General features: G+C 40.7%; 1 long non-coding RNA gene across 1 annotated transcript in view; it reads left to right on the top strand.

The window, feature by feature from the left end:
• The window catches only part of LOC132403944 (uncharacterized), a 139,639-nt gene extending 125,321 nt beyond the window's left edge, over positions 1-14,318 (top strand). The window contains exon 3 of the long non-coding RNA XR_009515399.1: positions 14,211-14,318. This is a non-coding gene — a long non-coding RNA (uncharacterized LOC132403944). The remainder of the gene's footprint in view (positions 1-14,210) is intronic.
• The last annotated feature ends 1,351 nt before the right edge of the window (positions 14,319-15,669 follow it).

Here is a 15,669-nt window from a genome sequence, read left to right as displayed (position 1 = left end):
TGAAATAGGGGTAAGGGTCTTTACTCGCTATAGGCTGAGTGAGCTCGGGGTCAGGGTCTTTACTAGGTATAAGGTGAGTGAGATAGGGGTCAGGGTCTTTACTAGATATAAGGTGAGTGAGATAGGGGTCAGGGTCTTTACTAGATATAAGGTGAGTGAGATAGGGGTCAGGGTCTTTACTAGATATAGGGTGAGTGAGCTCGGGCTTTTCCCTTTGAAGCGAAGAAGGATGAGAAGTGACTTGATGGAGGTGTACAAGATAACCATTTAACAATTACAGCACAGAAACAGGCCATCTCAGCCCTTCTAGTCCGTGCCGAACGCTTACTCTCACCTAGTCCCACCTACCCACACTCAACCCATAACCCGCCATTCCTTTCCTGTCCATATACCGATCCAATTTTACTTTAAATGACAATATTGAACCTGCCTTTTCCACTTCTACTGGAAGCTTGTTCCACACAGATTCCACTCTCTGAGTAACGAAGTTCCCCCTCGTGTTACCCCTAAACTCTTGACCCCAACTCTCAACTCATGTCCTCTTGTTTGAATCTCCCCTACTCTCAATGGAAAAAGCCTATCCACGTCAACTCTATCTATCCCCCTCATAATTTTAAATACCTCTATCAAGTACCCCCTCAACCTTCTACACTCCAAAGAATAAAACCTAACTTGTTCAGCCTTTCTCTGTAACTTATGTGCTGAAACCCAGGTAACATTCTAGTAAATCTCCTCTGTACTCTCTCTATTTTGTTGATGTATTTCCTATAATTCGGTGACCAGAACTGTACACAATACTCCAAATTTGTCCTTACCATTGCCTTGTAGAATTTTAACATTACATCCAAATTCCTACACTCAATGCTCTGATTTATAAAAGCCAGCATAACAAAATCTTTCTTCACCACCCTATCCACATGAGATTACACCTTCAGGGAACTATGCACCATTATTCCTAGATTACTCTGTTTTACTGCATTCTTCAATGCCCTACCATTTACCATGTATGTCCTATTTTGATTAGTTCTACCAAAATGTAGCACCTTACACTTACCAGCATTAAACTCCATCTGCCATCTTTCCGCCCACTCTTCTATCTGGCCTAAATCTCTCTGCAAGCTTTGAAAACCTACTTCATTATCCACAACACCACCTTTCTTAGTATCATCTGCATACTTATTAATCCAATTTACCACCCCATCATCCAGATCATTAATGTATATGACAAACAACATTGGACCCAGTACAGATCCCTAAGGCACTCCTCTAGTCACCGGCCTCCAACCTGACAAAGTTATCCACCATTACTCTCTGGCATCTCCCATCCAGCCACTGTTGAATCCATTTTACTACTTCAATATTAATACCTAACGATTGAACCTTCCTAACTAACCTTCCATGTAGAACCTTGTCAAAAGCCTTACTGAAGTCCATATAGACAACATCAATTGCTTTATCCTCGTCAACTTTCCTCGTAACCTCTTCAAAAAATTCAATAAGATTGTCAAACATGACCTTCCACTCACAAATCCATGTTAACTGTTTTTAATCAGACCCTGTCTATCCAGATAATTATATATACCATCTCTAAGAATACTTTCCATTAACTTACCCACCACTGACGTCAAACTTACAGGCCTATAATTGCTAAGTTTACTCTTAGAACCCTTTTTAAACAATGGAACAAAATGAGCAATACACCAATCCTCTGGCACCACCCCCGTTTCTAATGACATTTGAAATATTTCTGTCAGAGCCCCTGCTATTTCTACACTAACTTCCCTCAAGGTCCTAGGGAATTTCCTGTCAGGATCCGGAGATTTATCCACTTTTATGTTCCTTAAAAGCGCCAGTACTTCCTCCTCTTTAATCGTCATAGTTTCAATAGCTTCCGTACTTGTTTCCCTTACCTTACACAATTCAATATCCTTCTCCTTAGTGAATACCAAAGAAAAGAAATTGTTCAAAATCTACCCCATCTCTTTTGGCTCCACACATAGCTGTCCACTCTGATTCTCTAAAGGACCAATTTTATCCCTCACTATCCTTTTGCTATTAATATAACTGTTGAAACCCTTTGGATTTATTTCCACCTTACTTGCCAAAGCAACCTCGTATCTTCTTTTAGCTTTTCTAATTTCTTTCTTAGGATTCTTTTTACATTCTTTATATTCCTTGAGCACCTCATTTACTCCATGCTGCCTATATTTATTGTAGATCTCTCTTTCCGAACCAAGTTTCCAATACCCCTTGAAAACCATGGCTCTCTCAAACTTTTCACCATTCCTTTCAACCTAACAGGAACATAAAGATTCTGTACCCTCAAAATTTCACCTTTAAATGACCTCCATTTTGCTATTACATCCTTCCCATAAAACAAATTGTCCCAATCCACTCCTTCTAAATCCTTTTGCATCTCCTCAATATTAGCCTTTCTCCAATCAAAAATCTCAACCCTGGGTCCAGTCCTATCCTTCTCCATAATTATATTGAAACTAATGGTATTGTGATCACTGTACTCGAAGTGCTCTCCAACACATACCTCCGTCACCTGACCTATCTCATTCCCTAACAGGAGATCCAACATTGCCCCTTCTCTAGTTGGTAGCTCTATGTATTGCTGCAAAAACTATCCTGCAGACATTTTACAAACTCCAAACCATCCAGCCCTTTTATAGTATGGGCTTTCCAGTCTGTGTGGAAAATTAAAATCTCCCACAATCACAACCTTATGCTTACTACAAATATCTGCTATCTCCTTACAAATTTGCTCCTCCAATTCTCACTCCCCATTAGGTGGTCTATAATACACCCCTATAAGTGTTACTACACCTTTCCCATTCCTCAATTCCACCCAAATAGCCTCCCTAGATGAGCCCTCTAATCTATCCTTCCAGAGCACTGCTGTAATATTTTCTTTGACAAGCAATGCAGCACCTCCCCCTTTTGTCCCTCTGATTCTATCACACCTGAAGCAATGAAATCCAGGAATATTTAGTTGCCAATCACACCCCTCCTGCAACCATATAACCATATAACAATTACAGCACGGAAACAGGCCATCTCGGCCCTTCTAGTCCGTGCTGAACACTTACTCTCACCTAGTTTCCCCCCCTCACTTGCACTCAGCCCATAACCCTCCATTCCTTTCCTATATACCTATCCAATTTTTAAAAAAAATAACAATATCGAACCTGCCTCTACCACTTATATCGGAAGTTCATTCCACACAGCTACCACTCTGAGTAAAGAAGTTCCCCCCCCATGTTACCCCTAAACTTCTGCCCCCTGACTCTCATCTCATGTCCTCTTGTTTGAATCTCCCCAACTCTCAATGGAAAAAGCCTATCCACGTCAACTCTGTCTAAAGACAAGTCTCAGAATGGACATCCAACCTTGCAGAAGCTTGTCTGTAAGATTACCATACCCATACACCAAAGACTGAAAGGTGTTGAAATCTGGAAAATCATAGTGCTGCTTTAATTTTCTTGTGAATAAATCTGAAAATCCTCTAAACCCTGGACATAAGAATTTCTGATGAACAGGACCAACTCTTGACCCATAAAGTGTAGTTTTTCTTTCGAGGTGTAACATACACACCAATGCCTTGTTTCCCCAATAAAAATAATTACTTTGAAACCAGTCATACGCTTTTATAATTTACAGTATTTCTTTCAGCCATCTTTAAGTCAATTAAATATTTATATTTGCTAAAATTCATACAAGAAGCAATAACCCCTGTGCAAAAAATAAAATCCCTGACAAGTGCAATTTCCTTTAATCTTTAATCAGAGTTCATGAATACATTTGTCATACAACCACATGATTTTGAAAGTGACCTCAACATCAATCCAGCGGGGTCCAATGGCAATTCACTAATATAGATAGAATAGAGGCATGAAAAGAATATTATCTTATCCAAAGGTTTGACAGCTACTTAAAATAAGGACTTATCAGGAAAACTGAAGCGGAAATGGAACAGTTCCTTTCAGAATGGCAATAAATAAAATGGTATCATAAAATCATATGTAAAGTTTAAAAGCAAATCTACATGAAAGTTGAAAATAACTGCTAGTATGAAAGAAATTGTTGCAGAAGGCCATGGATACAAGGGAAATGGAATGTCACTATCTACTCTGACAGCCTTCAATGCACTTCTACCCATTCACTGTTGCATATATCAGATCAGTATTCCAGAGAGCATGGAAAGCATTTGGCCCCAGATGAGATCCTTAGATCCTGCACTAAATCAGGTGGTAGGAGCATTTTCAGACACTTTATAAAATCTCTCCCTACACCAATCTGAGAAAATCTCATGTGCACACAATAGATATACATTCCATAATGGGATGTGGGGGAAATCTGCAATTAGCCAAGATAACAGTAGAAAAGCCCAAATTAATAAAGTGCCTAACAAATCTGGGTAATACTGTCCTGTCCCCTGTGTCTTGTGTATATCTTAGCATCCAGTCTTTAGCAAAGCCATTAGGGAGGATAGAGATACAAGGTTAACAATCTCAGGCAAAAAAGTTCCAATGTTCCAAAGAAATATTCCCAAAATGACCCTTTGTTTTGATGGCTGCTTTTATGTATAAATGTACATAGGTCCTGGGCTTATAAAAAAAACTAATTGTAACCATGTGATGAGCGTCCTCATTATTGAAAAACATGCACACTATAATCACTGCAGAATGTTCCATGTCATACCAGCTGTCCCTTAGAATAATTGTGCAAAGGAACAGCTTTGGTCACAACTCAGTCAGGCAGGGTTTTTACATAGGATATTCTTGAGGCCATATGCGAAGAGGAGATTTTGCATCCCCAAGCTGACAGTGAAAGCAATTTGGCAGATAGCATCATCAGAGAAATACCAAGAGACTGGCTGATGATGAGACAGTCCTCCCTGTCAAATCCTTCATGCACAGCCAGAGTCTCAACACTACCACATGCTGCTCTTGAGTAGGATGCAATGAAGAACAGCATTGTCAATGGTTTGCCAGGTCCTGAAATGATTTGTAGACTTACTTGAAGCACAGTCCAAATAGCTTGGCAATGATTCTCTACTTCATGGGTTAATACAGAGGATGCACACCAAGACAAATATACAGCTACTGGAAGATTATCAACTCAATGAATGTTGCACTTCAGTCTGCCCAGAACAGTGTAAAAAGTTCTATATTGCAAACTGAGTTTAGAACTATGTGCTCAGTCAAGGCCTCAATTTAAGGCACCCCACTTAATGGGCTATAATGCACATTTACATCAGACTTATTGTTCATGGAAATATATGTGGGTGGAAAAGTATTAGTATCATGTTAATAAAATGTAAATCTTGTAAACAATGTGAAATGCATTTAAATTAACTGCATTGCATTTGCGAAACTTAATTGAACTATACTTTTGAAATAATAAATTGAAGAAGCCTTACGTCCTGTCTCATGCTACAAAATAAATTTGTTTCTAAACCAGATAACCAAACAATTCTAATAAGAATATATCATGAGACCATGCTAAAGACCAATTTAAATTTAACAGAGCAGAACTTCCACCAGTATCATCCCAGATTTTCCTGATTAGATGAGTATTCAGCAGGATTGGTAAAATCTGCCTGTTAGGCATTGGGACCAGATGGTGTGGAGTTTTCCAGCACATTTTCAACCTGAGTCTCAGCCTGGAAACGGTCCTGACTGTGGAAAACATCATGTGTGGTCCTAGTACCCAAGAAGGCCAACCGAAAGTCTTGAATGACTATAGTCCTGTAGCTCACACCTCATACATCATGAAACCCTAGAGAGGCTGGTCCTGGCTCACCTCTGACCTCTGGTCAGATCAGCCCTCGATCCCCTAGAGTTTGCCTACCAGCAGCATGTTCCAGTAGACAATGCAATTATCTACCTGCTGAACAGAACCTACTCCCATTTGGATAAGCAAGGTAGCACTGTGAGGATTGTGTTTTTTGATTTCTTAAATACCTTCAATACCATACAGGCCTCATTGCTGGGGGAAAGGTCCATTCAAAGCAGGTTGGCACTTCCATTATATCCTGGATAAAGGACTACCTCACTGGCAGACCACAGTTTGTACGGCTTCAGAGCTGTGCGGCTATAAGCAGCACAGGGATTCCACAGGGGACTGTATTTGCTCCCTTCCTGTTTACCCTGTATACCTCTGGTCACTCAGCAATAGTTGAGTGTCTAAAGGAAGGACAGGAGGATGAATACAGGTCCCTGGTGCAGGATTTTGTCAAATGGTGCAAGCTGAATCATCTGCAGCTCAACATCAGTAAGACACAGGAGATGGTGATGGACTTTAGGAAGACTAAGCCTGCACTGCTCCCAGTTACTACTGATGGTGAGTATGTGCATGTGATGAGGACCTACAGGTACCTGGGAGTGCACCTGGATGACAGAGAGTAGAGTACCAATTCAAAGGCTGCGTACAAGAAGGGCCAGAGTCACCTCAATCTGAGGTCCTTTGGAGTATACACACATCTCCTTCACATCTGCTGTCGCCAGTACAATCTTCTACTGCCTCATGCATCCAGAGACCTGGATGCCTGCCTTTGTGAGTCTCAACCTTCTCCATGTGACCACAAGTTTCCATCTGGGATTTGTGTTTTCTTTCATGTCCCAAGCATGTGTTTGCACATGAATTTGATTAACCTTTAGTGTGGGTAAGTGGCAGAAGAAACAAAGGTACCTTAATGCGCACAAAAGAGAACAAGTTGCAGGGAAATGGGACTACTCTGCTGGGAGCTTCCTTGGATTCAGTGTTGTAGGTAAACACAAATTCAAACTTCTCATATTTCAGTTTTGTTATCCCTGTAATCATTTCATGATAGCAATTCCATACAGTCTCTATATCCTTTGCATCTCTCCAAAAATGTGATGCCCAAGACTGGACACAAAGTTCCAGACGTGGCCAAATAGTTTATTACATCTTCTTGCACAATACTATCTCTCCAATGACCTATTTACTTTTCAAACTACTTTCAATGAACTGTGCCATTTTTAAAGCTATGGTACCTGGTTTCCATTCCATCACATCTTCTCATTAATCTTACCAAAATATAACTGCATTAAATGATACCGTCCATGGAATGCCACCATGTCTCATTGAAAAATTATATTACCTTCCTCAAGAACAATAAATATTCAAGTTGTTTGTCATCTGGACAGATGAATATTGTGCCCTGTACTCATAAATCTAATTAATTAAAAACAATGCGATCCTGTAGAATTTGGATCCCCTCCTTAATACAATTTTTTTAATTACCCATAACTTAGCCAATATTCTCCATGTGTAATATGTGGCCCTTTATCAAATTATCTTTCATTACACAGTTCCAGCAATGATTCTTTTACCATATACCAAGGCATTCTGTCATCCATTGTTTCTTGAACCAACCCCACTTGAGAAGTTGAATGACTGGAATGGTCATTTTAATGGTCAACTAAACTTTCTTTTCCAATCCCTTTATTAATATCAAGATAGTAGATATAACATAATATTGCTACACAATTATTGGGAAACTAAACTTTCCACTATCACCTCCAATACACATAAAATGCTGGAGCAACTAGATCGGACTACTACCACCTCCAATCTATCTTGACCTACACAAAATCTCCAACTACATCTCCTTTTGCTGAGACTCCAGCAGCATCATCTTTCTTGCTAAAGACTGAAGTAAGTACTTGCTAAGTACTTATTTTAACCACACATGCCTGCCTCCACAAGTAGGTTTCCTTTATTGTTTCAATATAGCCTCAGCTCTCATTTCCTCCCAGACTTATTTCAAGCTATTTTCCTTATTTCCATTTTGGTACTTCCCCTCAATTCTGCAATCCAGCTAGCTTTTTTTCATATCTCTCTCTTCTATTCTATTTCACTCTTTTTGGTAATCTAAATAGCTTTCAGTTTTCCTACCTTCAAGACACAGCAATTGTATCATTTGGCCAAAATATCTCCACCTTACAGATAATCTTGTTAAAAGGAAAAAATACAATACTTTAAGTAAATGTGAATTCAGTAATATTTTTAACAGTTTTACCTTTTAGCTCCTCCCCCATAAGAATTTCAAGTGATTTTGAATGTTTATGACAGACATTAATCTATTGAAAGAGTGACAACTTAAAATGCTGTTGAGCTTGGGACTGATCCATCTGTACGTTTGGAGAGTTCAATGTTATCCATATGTAATGCTAATCCGGTTTGTCACTCTCCACATCCTTATCTCCATGCGCTTCCAGCATTCTTTTTTGTTTCAGATCTCAAACAGCTCTGAAATACATTTCACTATTTAAACAAGTGTCTTTGTTTTTTCAACTTTTAACTGCTCTCATTAATCTATCAACCAGCTGATTCCATAAACAATGGAATCACCTCAGTAGTCTTCAGAATTTGGTTTGTTATCATTGACATATGCCACGACATGTTGTTGTTTGTGGCAATAGTACAGTGCAAGGTATAAATAATATTCCTTGCGATGGTCATTGAGGCAGCTCACCTTGCTCTTCTTGGGCACCAGTGTGACTGATACGTTTTGAAGCAGGTGGAACCAGGCTGGTTGGCACAGGTGCTCCACAGCCTGATACCTTACGAGGGTTCAACCCTCTTGACATCAGCCTCTGAGACAGATATCACTGGGTTAGCAGAGGTGTGGTTTTATTCTTCCTTTCAAAGTGTGCATAAGATGTGTTGAGGTCATCAGGAAGAAACATCACTGCTATTTATGCAGCCTATCAGAGATATTCTCTTTGCTGTGCCCATACCTCAGCCTTCCTGCAACAAACTTATTTTCTCACCTCCCCAATTCAGGTGAAGGGTATTGAATTTGATACATTAATTTAGTTTCTCTTTATAAAGGCACTGTCTTCGTTTCAGATGTCCACCAACTACAGTTTTATTGATTTATAGTTTTTGATGTTCCGTTAGCCATTCTCTTCACTGTCATGTTTAATGATAATTTTCAGCCAGGTGAACCCCAGTTATGATACAAATCTCTAATCAGTTTCAGCACAGAACTGAATTGTTGTAATAAATTGTAGCAGAAACAATAACTATTAAAGGTTGCCAGGTAACTGTCAACATTAGCACAGTTTAAAATATAGCAGATGGGATCAGAACACATTGTGAACAGATGATATATTTAGTATGAAAGAAAGAAATATTTGGTGGAATTAAGGATCTACATAGCCTTTACAAAATACGTAAAAAATACCCTCAAAAATCAACCCACAGGCTTTAAGTCTTCAATAACATGCCTCCTATGCGGCATCTTAGCAAAGCACCTTAGAATATGAATAAACAAAATACCTATCCGAGCAGAGTCAACCATTAGCTGCACTACTGAATCATGACATCAGAAATGAGCAACTTGTAGTTTAGTGAAGTAAAGTTATGCAGTACCGTATGTAACAAATAAGAATCTTTGTCTCTCATGCTGACCACAGTGGTATCAAGTTGCTTTTAATAGCCTCGAATTAAACAACATTTTGGTCATTTTCTTGAGCTATGTTATTTCACTCTAGCTTCAAAATTTTGCACATTTCACAAACAGAAGACTGACTTATTCAGAAGATGATTTCATATAGTAAACATTGGGTTACCATTCCTATCAATACTTTATGATTCTAATTTAAGAAAGGTGAATACAGATACATTACATCTCAATGAGCTGCAATACCCTTGAGAGGGGCAGTGCGGCTAGGATTTCTCCTCAAAATAATTATCCAACAATCCCACACTATTGTACTTAAGAATTTCAATTGCCAAAAATTACATGCAGCAAAATTAACAAAGATCCATCGTAAGTCACACTTCATTGCAGGATCAAATTTAAATGGAAATATGCATTACAAATTCAGACCAAATCTTGTAGGCACCAGGGCCTACTTGACACCAGTCTCCAAAGTCAAAGGCTTCCTAATATCTTGCATGCCGTTTCTTTTTTGGATTTGAACCACTTCGGACATGTAGATTTCATCCATGAGCTCCATCCAAATTGGATCAGACAGATGAAAATATTTGTTCTTTTTACTCACTTTTTTTCCCATCACTTGAATATTTTTTCTGCCTTATAGACTAACATTACAAAAGCCAAAGAAACTAGTTTCTTCTAAAATGACCTTTTACCATTAATCCAAAGTACAAGAAATTAAACAAGGAAAGAAATAGCTGAATAAACTACTTCACTCTGATCAGTTTATTTTGGTCATTTGCAAAACTGTTACAAGCCCCTTGTCAGTAGCAATGAATAAATAACTTTATTTTCTGCATCCCTGCTAATCAATCAATCTGTTCATTCACTAGCCACTGCAGTTAATCTTTCCCCTAGTCACATGTTATTTTGAAAGTTTAAAAGTCACTGTTGCAACCAAATAAGAAATATTTTTAAAAGAACATTGTACTGCAACTACCAGTGGGTGCTACCCAGATCTTTTTAAAACAAAATACATTTTATTCAAAAATAAAATTATATACAATAAACCATTCAATGACTCTCAATCCTTTACAAGTGTTTCCATTACGGTCTTTACATTTTCACACTTTTCGCCACCTACGTGGCACTCTGTTATTCCATATTGACATTCCCTTGTTGAGGGATATACACCCTACCCCCCTACCCTCTACTCCCACGGGAGAAGAACCCTAGACTGTGGTTCTTCCCCACCGGGCCCTTGCGATGGTTGCACCAGGTTTGAGTGCATCCCTCAGCACGTACTCCTGCAGCCGAAAATGTGCCAGTTGGCAGCATTCCCCCACGGACTTCTCTACGTGCTGGTAGACCGTCAAGTTTCGGGCCAACCAAAGAGCATCTTTCACAGAGTTGATGATCTGCCGGCAGCACCAGATGTTGGTCTTGGTGTGTGTCCCTGGGAACAGCCCATAGATCAGAGAGTCCTCTGTTACGCAGCTGCTGGGGATGAACGTTGACACTGTCTCTTCCATCCTCCTCCACACCGTCTCTGCGAACCCACAGTGTGCAAAGAGGTGGGTCACCAACTCCTCCTCACTGCAGTCCTCCCGTGGGCAGAGGGGTGTGGAGATGACATTCCGGGCATACAGGAGGGATTGGTCTGGGAGGGCCCCTCTCACTGACAGCCAGGCGAGGTCTTGGTGCCTGTTGGTGAGGTCTGGTGATGAGGCATTTTGCCCGATGAACTGGATGGTCTGCTCAGGGAACCACCCCACTGTGTCCATCACGTCCTTCTCCTGCAATGTCTGCAGGACCTCACGTGCTGACCACTGCCTGATGGCCCTGTGGTCAAAGGCGTTGACCTGAAAGAACTTCTTTACGAAGGACAGGTATGGCAGCAAGGACTAGCTGACAGGGGTGTTGCGCGGGAAAGGGGCCAGACCCATCCTTCGTAACCAGGGTGACAGGTAGAACCTGGACACATAGTGGTACCTGGTGCCCACGTACCTGGGATCCACACACAACCTGATGTAGCTGAACACAAAGCTGGCCATCAGGGTGAGGGTGACATTGGGGACATTTTTGCCCCCGTTGTCCAGGGACTTGTATTGTTTGGTTCTGGCAGGAACACTTCTTCAGAAAGTTGAGAGCAGAACGAAGTGGGATTGCTGAACACTGCCCATCATGCTCATGCAGACCAAGATTTGATGAGGCCAACAACCTTGGCAGAGAAGGGAATATCTGCAAAAGATTATGGAATCACTGGAGATGGAGTATATGGGAGACCAAAATGTAGGTTTGAAGAGTGCCTGGGTCCACACATTCCTAAAGAGGGCTTGGACCAATCAGAACAAGGCTAATTCAAACCAGCCTCTCAGGAATAGGCAATTCAAATCCAGCCAATCAGGTTTGAGCATTAAGCCCACCTATGCTCAGCTCACTTGAGGGGGTATACAAGGTGGTGTCTCTGTGCCTGAGGAAGATGGTCAGGTTCATTGTTACAACATTGTAATCAGTGTCTGTAAGTATGTGACTACTAAGGGCAAAGGATGGTACAGATAAAGAGAGGTGGGAGAGAAAGAAAATGTCCAAAATTTTTATGTTAGTTGTTTTACCAAAACATCTAGAGGTAAAGTCCATAGATGGGAGTCTGGCTTCCAGGTATGCTATGCTGAGCTGTGTCTACAACTCTCTACAGGTTATTGCAGTTACGGGCAGAGCAGTTGCCATACCAAGCCATGTTACATCCAGATAGGATGCTTTCTATGGTGCATTGACAAAAATTGGTTAGAGACAAAGGGGACAGGCCAAATTTCTTTAGCCTCATGAGGAAGTAGAGGCACTGATAAGCTTTCATGGCCATGGCATCTACATGACTGAACTAGGACAGGCTACTGTTGATATTCACTCATAGGAGCTTGAAGCTTTTAAACCTCTTGACCTCAGCACATTGATGTAAACAGGAGCACATGTACCAACTCCATTCCTAAAGTCAATGACCAGGTCTTTTTCTTTTCTAACATTGAGGGAAAGGTTGTTGTCATGACAACAGGTCACTAAGTTCTCTACCTCCTTTTATTCCAACTCAACATTATTTGTCATTAAGTGGTACATCTGCAATCTTGTAGACAGTTAGAGCAGAATCTGACCATGCAATCATAAGTATAGGGATTAGAGTAGCAGGCTAAGGACACAGACTTCTGGGACACCAGTGTTGAGGATAATCATGTCAGAGATGTTGCTACCTATCCTTTGTGACACTTCACAGAGGCAAAAATGTTTAAGAACAAAATTTAAAAGGTGCAACTTGCTGGCTTTTGAGACAGAGACACAAAGGTTCAGCACAGCATTGCAAAAGGAGCACTGCAGGCCTTTAAGCTTTTAGGGTGTAATCTGGAGTTATGGTATATAGCAAATATATATAGCAAATATGGATTGTAGGTTGAATTTTAAATGCAGCACTGAACAATGATCTTCTTGGAGTTGCATTTTGGGGTTGATCATAAACAATCACTGCATTTGACCACTCATGCATATGTAGGCATCCATGTGGCCCAGGCAGTGAGAATTAACACTCATTTTGGGTGTCTGAAGTGTGGGTGTGAAGATGCAGGTGTTTGAAAATGATATGTAATTCAAAGGAAGCATTGTAGATGCAATGCAACTATAGAATTGTCCTGTTACCTTTGATCTTTAGCACACAACAATTAGTATTTTCTATATACCCTAACTCCAGAATACACCTTAACATAATGAAGACATTTCACAAGTGAAAATAAATGCTTTGAGCCACAGTGTTGCTTGTAGCGATGGAAAATCACTTTCACAATCAAGGAGAACGCCAAGAGTTCCTTTTCATCACACGAAGTGTCAGAAGACAAGTCTGAAAATTCTGCACAAGGGAAATCAAGCAATCCAGCAGGCAGAAGGAGAGAGAGAATCCATCTCCAGGTCCCAATCTAGAGTAGCAGACCACACAGTTCAGCTTGATACCTTTGTTTTTGCATAGAGAGTTCAATTTACAATCCATATCACAATGGTTACTCAGAAGAAACTGGTTTTATTTGGTCTGTTCCAAAACAAAAACACAATAACGATACTAGTAGTTTATTCGTCTTTTTCTATTGAGACAAACATACCTCATGTGACCAAGTCAAGAGGTTTGACATCTTTTTCCTGCCCACGGTTCTCCACATTATATAAACTCTATCAAGAGAAAATTACTGGAGAGCCATGGCAGAGAAAATAACCAAGAGAATCTTATAGCCCACTGAAGAAGCAGCTCCTTGAAATAACATGCTGAAATAGCAATTAGTGTCAGCAAGAAATCCATGACAATCAGCACCATTCTATGGTGGTTTTCTTTTCATTTGTTCAAAGGATACCTCGGAAAATGTCATTAATTATCCATCCCAAATTTCTATTGAACTGAGACAAGAATATTTCAGGACTGAAGTCACACTTACACCAGACTTGATAAGGAAAGCAAATTTACTGCCCTGAATGACATTAACGAAGCTCCATATCAGCAGAAGAGATCCTGCAGATGCTGGACATCCAGAGCAATATACACAAAATGCTGGAAGTCAGTAGGTCAATTAGCATCTACAGAAAGGAATAGTCAATGTATTAGGCCAAGACTGGGACAGGGAAGGAAGGGTGAAGATGCCAGAGTAAGGTGATGGGGGCAGGTGAAGGAAGACAAGCTAGAAGGTGAAGCCAAGTGGGTAAACAGAAATGGGGCTAAGAATTGAAATTTTTGGCCACCAGGAAGTTCTGTATTTTGCAGGTGGAGCGGTGGTGCTTGACAAAGCAGTTCCCCAATCCACGTTGGGACTCTCCAATGTACAGCAGATTGTATTGGGAGTACCAGATACAGTAGATGACCCCCACAGATTCACAGGTAAAGTGTTGCCTCACCTTTAAAGACTGTTTGGGGCCCTGAATGGAGGTGAGGGTGGTGGTGAATGGGCACATATACATTTCTGTCGCTTGACTACCATGTCAAACTGAGAATGGGAGTAGGAACTGAAATGGTTGTATATTACTACTCTCCAGCGCAGTACACCTGCTATGTGCCAGGTATAGAGTTAGACCTGGACCTCAGCCCAGAAAGCACATAAGTGTAACACCTGATCCCTGGCCTATTTGATTTACATAAAATGGAATTTATTTCTACTTCAGATCTGCAGCCATAGACTCCACAAAACTCCTCCCAGATTGGCTGCAGAGGCTACTGGTGGTAGGGGTGGGGTGGTAAGGGGTGTTATTCTGACTGAAAGTCTAAGTAATGTTTAACAAGGATCAGTACTGGGAGTTCTATGCTAAAACTGTAGGCAGGCTGATGAGAAAGTTTGCAAATGACACATAAAATTGGAGTGGTGGATAGTGAGGAAGTTGTTGAAGGATTCAGTAGGATAGAGACAAGTTGAAGATGTGGGCACAATGGCAGATGACGTTTTACCTGGACAAGTGCACTTTGGGAGATCAAATGTAACATGAAAGAATACAATAAATGGCAGGACCATTAAGAGCAATGAAGGATCTTGGGGTCCAAAAGTGGCAACACAAGTGGATAGGGTGGTAAAGAAGTATAGAGCACGCTTGTCTTGTCCTGTCCATGCTGCACCAACCACCGCCACTGGGCTATAGACGTGCAGAGCAGTATGGTTAAGTGCTTTGCTCAAAGACACACACCCTGCCTCGGCTGAGGCTCAAACTAACTACCCTCAGATCGTCAGCCCAAAGCCTTAACCACCTGGCCACGCACCAACACCAGTCAAGGTGTTGAGTATAAAAGACAGGAAGTCATGTTGCAGCTATATAAAATCTTGGTTTAGCCCTACTGTGTGCAGTGTTGGACACTGCAATGCAGGAAGGAGAAGCTGCAGAAGAGGTTCACCAAGAAGTGGCTCTCTGTTAACTCAGTAGAGAGTTGAACAAGCTTGCTTTGTTTTCTCTATAGAGTGTTAGAAGCTGAGGCCAACTTGATCAAAGTATACAAAATAAAGAAAAGCAGGAATAGAAGGTGCCTGGAAAACAGCCAGAACTGATGGAAGCAGAGACAATAGCAATGTTTAAGAGGCATTTAGTCAAGCAAGGAATGAACAAATCATAAACACGAGGAAGTCTGCAGATGCTGCAAATCCAAAACAATACACACAAAATGCTGGAACTCTGCAGAGCCGGCAGCATCTATGGAAAAGAATAAAAAGTGAACAATGCGGGCCAAGACCCTTCTTTAGAAC

Source organism: Hypanus sabinus, chromosome 13 (genome assembly GCF_030144855.1).
Source record: "Hypanus sabinus isolate sHypSab1 chromosome 13, sHypSab1.hap1, whole genome shotgun sequence".
In the NCBI taxonomy this organism is placed as follows: Eukaryota; Metazoa; Chordata; class Chondrichthyes; order Myliobatiformes; family Dasyatidae; genus Hypanus; species Hypanus sabinus.
Note: the sequence above shows the minus strand (reverse complement) of the source record. Positions and strands in the feature narration are given on the sequence as shown.